This window comes from the organism of the source record quoted next, unplaced genomic scaffold (assembly GCF_019419815.1).
Source record: "Pyrus x bretschneideri cultivar Hongxiangsu unplaced genomic scaffold, Pyrus_bretschneideri_v1 Contig6, whole genome shotgun sequence".
In the NCBI taxonomy this organism is placed as follows: Eukaryota; Viridiplantae; Streptophyta; class Magnoliopsida; order Rosales; family Rosaceae; genus Pyrus; species Pyrus x bretschneideri.
The window spans coordinates 5,140,395-5,148,868 of record NW_025999798.1 but is presented as its reverse complement, the minus strand read 5'-3'; the positions used below and the strand labels follow the sequence as shown (position 1 = coordinate 5,148,868).

General features: G+C 36.1%; 1 non-coding gene across 1 annotated transcript; it reads right to left on the bottom strand.

Annotated features, from left to right (window-relative positions):
• Positions 1-540: 540 nt before the first annotated feature.
• Positions 541-620, bottom strand: TRNAL-UAG. Its single transcript has one exon. It is a non-coding gene; the product is annotated as a tRNA-Leu (tRNA).
• Positions 621-8,474: the final 7,854 nt, after the last annotated feature.

The window sequence follows — 8,474 nt, the reverse complement described above, 5'->3', positions numbered from 1 at the left end:
ATGTACAAATTTGCAAAATCAACAAAAAAACAGTAAGTGTTAATCCACGTTTTTGTAAAAAAAAATGCACATTTTTTATTTTCTCAAAATATTTTCCGTGAGCATTAAGAAAATCTTTAAAATGTTTTTCGAAGCGGATTTGCGATTTATTGACCAACAAGTGTATATTTAGTAGAATATTTAAGCCCAAAAGTAATTAATGAAATAGGTGAAAAATATAGAGATGTTAAAATGTATATTTAGTGTATATTTTTTAATATATTTTTTTTAATTAGAGAATTTAAAATCACCTATAGGGTAAGGCTTCGACAAAAAATTAGCAAAATTTTGTTTTGTTAAATAGTGTTTCACCCTCTTCTGGTTGACAAATAGGGTTCTATTAATATATAGTTTAGATTTAGATAAAAGAAAAATTAAAAAAATATAAAATAAAAAAAAATAAAAAAAAAGGTCCAAATCTCTACAAATTTAGCTTGTGCTAAAAGTTGGGTGGTGATTGTTTTCTTTAGTTAAAAGTCCATGGTTTAAAAAAATTTAATTTGACGGCTGTGGGATTTGAACCCACGCCCTTTCGGACCAGAGCCTAAATCTGGCGCCTTAGACCACTCGGCCAAACCGTCTCATGAAATAATTCACCTAATTAGTTTATAAGTTTTGATAATTTGTTTGAAAATTGTTAACGGATTTTAAGTTGACTCGTTGGGCTCTTGGGTGATGGGCTTGTGTGACACGAGTTTGATACTACTCATCAATTGCACATATGAGCCCACGTCGCTTATTATTGCTTGGTTTAATTTGGGTCTAGTTGGTAAACATTTCGTTTTTAGCATTTAATTTTTATAGTTGATGTTTAATATAGACGAAAAATATATGATAAAGGGTTTAGGTTTTTAAAATTTCATTTTGCGTGTCATTCTATTAACATTTATTTTTCATTTATTTCACCATATATCCTTCGCCCTTCTCCAATTTTCTCACATACTTTTGTTCTATATCATTATATAATATTAAAACAAAAAACGAAATAATTATTAAAAAAATGTCCTTATACATGTAATTTTTCCTTCCTCTAAGAATTTTTCTTGTTTAATAATTATTTGTATATTTGCAAAATGTAATGTATAAGTTACAATCAAGGGCGGGGTTAAGATAATCCTAAGGGTGAACTACAACCCACTCCAATAAGGGGGTGTCTCCGCCGGTAAAGTTGGGATGTACGTATTAATAGAACCTTCTTTGTCAATCAAAAGAGGATGAAAGACTATTTAACAAAACAAAATTTTGCTATTTTTTTGTTTAAGCCTCAACTACAAGTGATTTTAACATTTCTAATTAATAAAAAAAATATACACTAAATATAAATTTTAACATCTCTTTATTTTTCACTTATTTTATTACTTTTGCACATAGAGAACGAGGATGTCTCCGTGCACGCCAAAACGATGTGGGCTCTGTGGACGCAAAACAGTGGCATGCTTATGGCACGCAAAACGATGCAAACATCTCACATGCAGAACGAGGCGAACCCAAGCACACAAGACAAGGCAAGCTCTGCTCACGCAGAACAAGGCGAACTCCCAAGTGCTCAGAAAACAAGTCAGGCTCCACGCACGAAAAATATATTTTGAAGAACATGAATACGATAGTTTTGTTGTAGTGGTAAGAGAAATAAAAGAAAAATTAACAAAAATAGTTCAAATTCCCAGAGTGTCAGACTTTCTGGCACCCTCAAGAATTTGAATCATTTTTATTTATTATTCTTTTATTTCTCTTACCACTACAACAAATTATCGTATTCATGTTCTTCAAAATCTATTATAATTCGTATTTAACCACTTGTTATCAACAATTTAAAACCTAAATTTGTAGAGATTTGGACCTTTTTTCTTTTTGTTAATTTTTCTTTTATCTAAATATGAACTACATTTTAGTAGAACCTTCTTTGTCAACCAAAAGAAGGTGAAAGACTATTTAACAAAACAAAATTTTGCTATTTTTTTGTTGAAGCCTCACCTACAGGTAATAGGACGGGCTTCTGGCACACAAAACGAGCACGAGCTTCGCGCACGAAAAATGAGGCGGGATAAGGCGCATAAATGAGGTGCACCCAGAAAACAAGGTTTGCTCCGTGCATACCAAAATGACACGGGCTCCATGGACTTAAAAAATGGGCGGGCTTTTGACACGCAAAACGATGCGGATACCACATATGCAGAACAAGTCGAACCAAGGCACATAAGACAAGGCGGGCTTCTCGCACGAAGAACACGGCAAACTCTCGGGTGCTTGGAAAACGAGTCGAGCTCCACGCACAAAAACATATATTTTGAAAACTTTCTGGCACCCTCAAGAATTTGAATCATTTTTGTTAATTTTTCTTTTATTTTTCTTACCACTATAACAAATTATCATATTCATGTTCTTCAAAATATATTTTTCCGTCAGTTTTCAGTCAGTTTTGAATTTTTTTACAAAAAAACGTGAACGTTGACTCACGGTTTTCAGTCAGTTTTGCAAATTTATACAGAAATCACGATTTAATCTTTTTATTTTCACCTTTGCCTCCCTGTGAAGTTTTAAAAATTAAGGTGAGACTTTCCGTTGAGATCCTTGAGTGTAGAACCCCATTGGACAATGTTCTGAGCCTCACTACTATATTTTTCATTTATTTTTTTAGTTTCCGACTCAAAAATTCTATTAAATATACATTTGTTTCTCAATAAACAGTAAATCTACTTCTAAATTCCTTAAAAAGTTTAACTTAATGCTTAGGAAAAATATTTTGCGAAAATAAAAAAATTGAATTTTTGTCCAAAAACATGGTTGTTAGGCAGCCTCACTGCATGCAAAACGATTTGAACTCAGCTCGCGCAAAACATGGCGAATCATGACACGAATAATAAGGCGGGCTCGACTCATAGAAAACGAGGCAGCCTTCTAGCACACAAAACTAGCGTGAGCTTCGTGCATGAAAAATGAGGCGGGATAAGACGCATAAATCGAGGTGCACAAGGAAAACAAGGTTGGTTCTGTGCACGCAAAAATGACGTGGGCTCCGTGGACTAAAAAAAAGGGCGAGCTTCCAGCACGCAAAATGATGCATACACCACACATGCAGAATGAGGCGAAACAGGGCACACAAGATGAGACAGGCTCCATGCATGCAAAACAAGGCAAGCTCTTGGGTGCTCGGGAAACAAGTCTGGCTCCACGCACGAAAAAATATATTTTGTAGAATATGAATACAATAGTTTGTTGTAATGGTAAAAGAAATAAAAGAAAAATTAACAAAAATGATTCAAATTCTTAGGGTGCCATAAGAATTTGAATCATTTTTGTTAATTTTTCTTTTATTTCTTTTACCATTACAACAAACTATCGTATTCATGTTGTTCAAAATATATTTTTCCACCAAAATCTATTATAATTCATATTTAAACACTTGTTATCAACGATCTAAAACCTAAATTTATAGAGATTTGGACATTTTTTCTTTTATCTAAATATGAACTACATATTAATAGAATCCTCTTTATCAACCAAAAGAGAGTGAAAACCTATTTAACAAAACAAAATTTTGCTATTTTTTGTTGAAACCTCACCTACATGTGATTTTAACATATCTAATTCAAAAAATATACACTAAATGTACATTTTAACATCTCTATATTTTTCACTTATTTCATTACTTTTGGGCTTAAATATTCTACTAAATATACACTTAGTGGTCAATAAATCTTAAATCCACTTCCAAAAACATTATAAAGATTTTCTTAATGCTTACGGAAAATATTTTGAGAAAATAAAAAAATGTGCATTTTTTTCAATAAACGTGAATTAACACTCATGGTTTTCAGTCGGTTTTGAAAATTCATGTAGAAATCATAGTTCAATCTTTTTATTTTAACCTTCGCCTTACTGTGAAGTTTAAAAAATTGAGGTGAGACTTTCCGTTGAGATCCTTGAGTGTAGAACCCCATTTGACAATGTTCTGGGTCTCACTACTATATTTTCCAATAATTTTTTTAGTTTCCTACTTAAATATTCTACTAAATATACATTTGTTGCTCAATAAACCGTAAAACTGCTTCCAAATTCCTTAAAAAGCTTAACTTAATGCTTAGGATGACACACCCTGACCCAGAAAGTCCACTTGGACCCTGAATCGAGCTGTGCTGGCCGACACCTGGAAGGTGACGAAACCATAAAATGTGATAGTGTATAAAAAGTGAATAAATTTGAATCTAAAAGTTTCTAAATACCAGAGTGCGCTATGAGTGGGAGCGAACCCATTTCACGCGCGATGTCAGAGCAAAAGTAAGGTACAGTAATGTGGGTAAGAATCATACCCTCAAAAATATCCATCAATACTAAGATTCGCCACAGATTCTTGTTGATACAAACTCAGCAGCTAAAACCTGGAGGGCACCAAACAGAAGGTGTGAGTAAGCAATAAAACCAAGTTTCCCAAAGTTACTACCTCTCTAAAAGTCATGCCCCTAAATGTAAAACCCGTATCGTTTTCCATAAAACAGTACAACATATATACATATATCCAAACCATACTCAGAAATGACCAAAACCACAATTTGCCATCAAATCCACCATACATTAATAAGTAGGCCAAATGAACTAAATCAATACAAAGTGATATATCAGTTAGAGTCATCTAAAATGACATGTACAACTTATCCGTATCTCATCAATCATGGCTAGCATATAAGTCGGAGTCACCTACAGTGACCTGTACGACTTATCCATATCTCATCAATCCTGGCTAGCATATAAGTCGGAGTCACCTATAATAACCTGTACGACTTATCCATATCTCGTCAATCCTGGCTAGCATATAAGTCGGAGTCACCTATAGTGACCTGTACGACTTATCCATATCTCATCAATCCTGGCTAGCCAATAGCTCAATAAGTATACCTGCACACGAGTCGGAACCACCTAAAGTGGTCTGTATGACAAGACTGGGTGTAAATAAATACGCTCAAGTGCTACGATCACGTGAAGGCTGGGCGAATAATCGCGGGTCACCTACAAGTCGGAACCACCTAAAGTGGTCTGTACGACAGGACGTGCACCTACCTTGGATCCAAGGTGAGCGTAAGGTGTGGGAGGTGAACATCACGTGAAGGACTGTGCCCTGGCCACGGGCGGGAACACTAACACCGGGGTGCAGGTTTATGAGCTCTCAATGCATCTCAATATAACATGTGCAACTCATGGCAACCAGTACGACAGTATCGAAGTTGCCTAACTCATAATTGTAGTCATGCTATAACACAATCGATTCAACTAGTACTATAAACTCACCTGAACTTACCTGGGTGTCCTGAGTTCACCTTTGCACTTGAAAGCATTCCCAATAATTATATGCAAGTAATATACATATGAATATATCATGATGCAATCTACTACTCAACCATGTCGTAGCATTTTCAATTATAAACAATATGGTGTGAAGTGTACAATCAATAACGCCCTACTCCCAAACTACTTATTTTCAGGGATAATTATCCCTAACAACCCAATTACCTCTAATTTAACTAACTAATTCACAAAACTAAAACTTGTCTTTACCAATTTCCTTCGTATTACTCAATTTCCCAAGCAAGGCTTTTGCCTCAAATATTTTATGGCTGCATCTAACGTCTCGTTAGACTGCCTACGTACCCTAAATAGGGATCAAGCCATTCGTAGTTCATATAGGTACTTCAAGCATTCACAATAATTATATGAAGGTAATATACCTAGTCAATTTAAAAGTGTCGATAGAACTCTCAATAATATGCACAATAAAAAGGAAAAGATTCACTCACCTCGAGTCCACGCTATACTTCTCTAGCACACGCATCGAGGCGTCCTGAATGATCGGTCCCTGTGGCCAATTATCAAATCACATCTCAGAACTCTTATCCGTAGAATACGTAATTCACGTAAAACACAACCTCAACGACATTCTAAAATAGTTTGATACCCATTGACCACAAGTCAACCGTCGATCAAAGATCGACAGTAGGGTTTACAACCCTGTATAACTTGACCCGGAAGATCCGCATATCAGATTTCCAATCCGCAACTCCCAACGATCCACAATATGTTTCTAGAATAACATATTAAAATTTCATTACGATCCAACGGTCAGATCTCCGCCAATTGCCTAAAACAAGTGGTCGTGAACATTTATTTTACTAACTTACAAATCCAATTCAGGAAGATCCATAAGTCGGATTCCTGATCCGTAAATTCCTATGATCTTTAAATATTACGTATTATAATGTATCCAATTTTGGTAATGATCCAACGGTCAGATCATCGATTCACATTTTTATCAAGTAACGTATCATAACGAATGTAGGTTCCAACGATCAACCTACGTCATTCAAATGACAAAACTGAATTCAAAATATTCGACATAGCCTAAAAATAACACTGGCGGCTCACTGGCCACGCGCCGCCGCTGGTGGCGGTCGGCCGCCCCGACTCGCCGGAAAATCCAACTATTTCCAAAAATTCTCAAACTTAACAAAAATGAAGATCTCAGTGAGTGGAGCACCTTTCATACCTACCACGAAGTCCAAAAGTGGACGGAAGATGGTCAATTTTGTTCACGAAGCCGACGGGTGCCTAAAACTTCCCGACATCGATTCGTCGTCTACGGTGGTCCAACGGGGTCAAGGTTGGTTGGGTTTTGCTCCTGGGATGATGGGCTACAAAGCCCAAGTGGTGGCATCGGCCATTGCTTTGCCGATTTGCCGGAAAATCGAAAAGGGTGGGCGGAGCACCATTGATTTTCGTCAACTTTCGTGGCCTCAAACCTCCACATCCCATGGTTAATCAAGGTGGTTCTTGGGTGGGTTTTGTAGAGGGGAATGAGAGCTTCAAGATGGTGGTGGTGGCATCGAAAAACTCCACCGGAGTTGGCCGGAATCGGCCTTGGAAAATGGACTCGCGGTGGTGCGGGTATGGGTGCACGGGAAGCTTTCCCCCCCTTTTTTTTTTTTTTTTGTTTTTTTCTTTTCTTCTTTCTTTCTGATTGGCTGCAAGCTTCACTTCCCTCTTCTAATTGGTTCCTTGTCCCTTTAATTTAATTGGTCTACTAATCCCACAAGGTGGGAATTCAAATATTTAAATAACCAATTTCAAATGTCCATAAGTATACCATTATAATCCGGACTCGCAAACGGTTTTTGCCTATACGTTTGTACCAATGAGTACTACGAGGATATGCTAAAAGAATAAGTCTCACATCTCCCAAGTCGATGGTCAACGGAAGTCAAAGTCCTTGCCTCTAGGGCAATTTCGCAAATTCACGCTTTTAAAATAAAATAAAAACGTAAAATTTGGAACGGGTTGTCACATAGGAAAAATATTTTGAGATAATAAAAATTTTGAATTTCTGTCAAAAAAACATGGGTGTTAGGCGGGCTCGCCGCACACAAAATGATGTCAACTAAGCTTGCGTAGAACGAGGAGAACCATGACACGAAAAACAAGGTGGGCTCGGCTCACAGAAAACAAGGCGGGCTTTTAGCACACAAAACGAGCACAGGCTCTGTGCATGAAAAATGAGGTGGTATAAGGTGCATAAATCGTGGTGGGCACAAAAAACAAGACTGGTTCAATGCACGCCAAAATGGTGCGGGCTTCGAGGACTAAAAAAAGGGGCAGGCTTCTGGCATGCAAAACGATGCAGACACTATACATGCAAAACGAGGCAAACAAAAGCATACAAGACGCTAGTCGGCCCTGAGAATTTGAGGCCCCTAGGCGAGCTTTCAAGATAAGGCCTTAAAGTTTTCTAACCCATGACTTTTTGTACATTGATATGTAAAAAAAAGAAATTTGCTAAATACACAATATATATATTTCAACATCAAATACCATTAGAAATTAATATCAAAAGAAGAAATACAAACATTACTTAAATATTACATATCTTGCGTTTTTAGACACAAATGCACCAATTAAGTTTACATAATCTAATTTTTCAACCAATTTTTTTTCAATTGATAAAATAGCTAAGTTGTTCAACCGTTCTTGTGACATAGTTGATCGAAAATAAGATTTTATCAACTTTAATTTTGAAAAACTTCTTTCAGCATACGCAACTGTAACTGGTATGGTTAACAAAATTCTATAAGCAACCCATGCATTTAGGAAACAACCATCCATTTGTCTCAAATAGTCCAACACTTCCATTGCCTGACTATCATTCGGTAAAGTCTCTCTCAAGATTCTTAGCTCTAGAAATAAGTCTTTCCATCAATATCAAAATGCTTACCATGTTTCAAAAATTCTTCAAGATTGATACAAAAACTCCTCGAGCTATCATTCTTTGCAGCTTTTAACTTCTTCAAGTTAAACAAAAGCCCAAAAGTTTCTTCATTTTTCTGAAATTGTTCAAATCTGTTATCAAGTGAAGTACGAGCTTGATCAATTATATAAAGAAAGTAATCAACTTT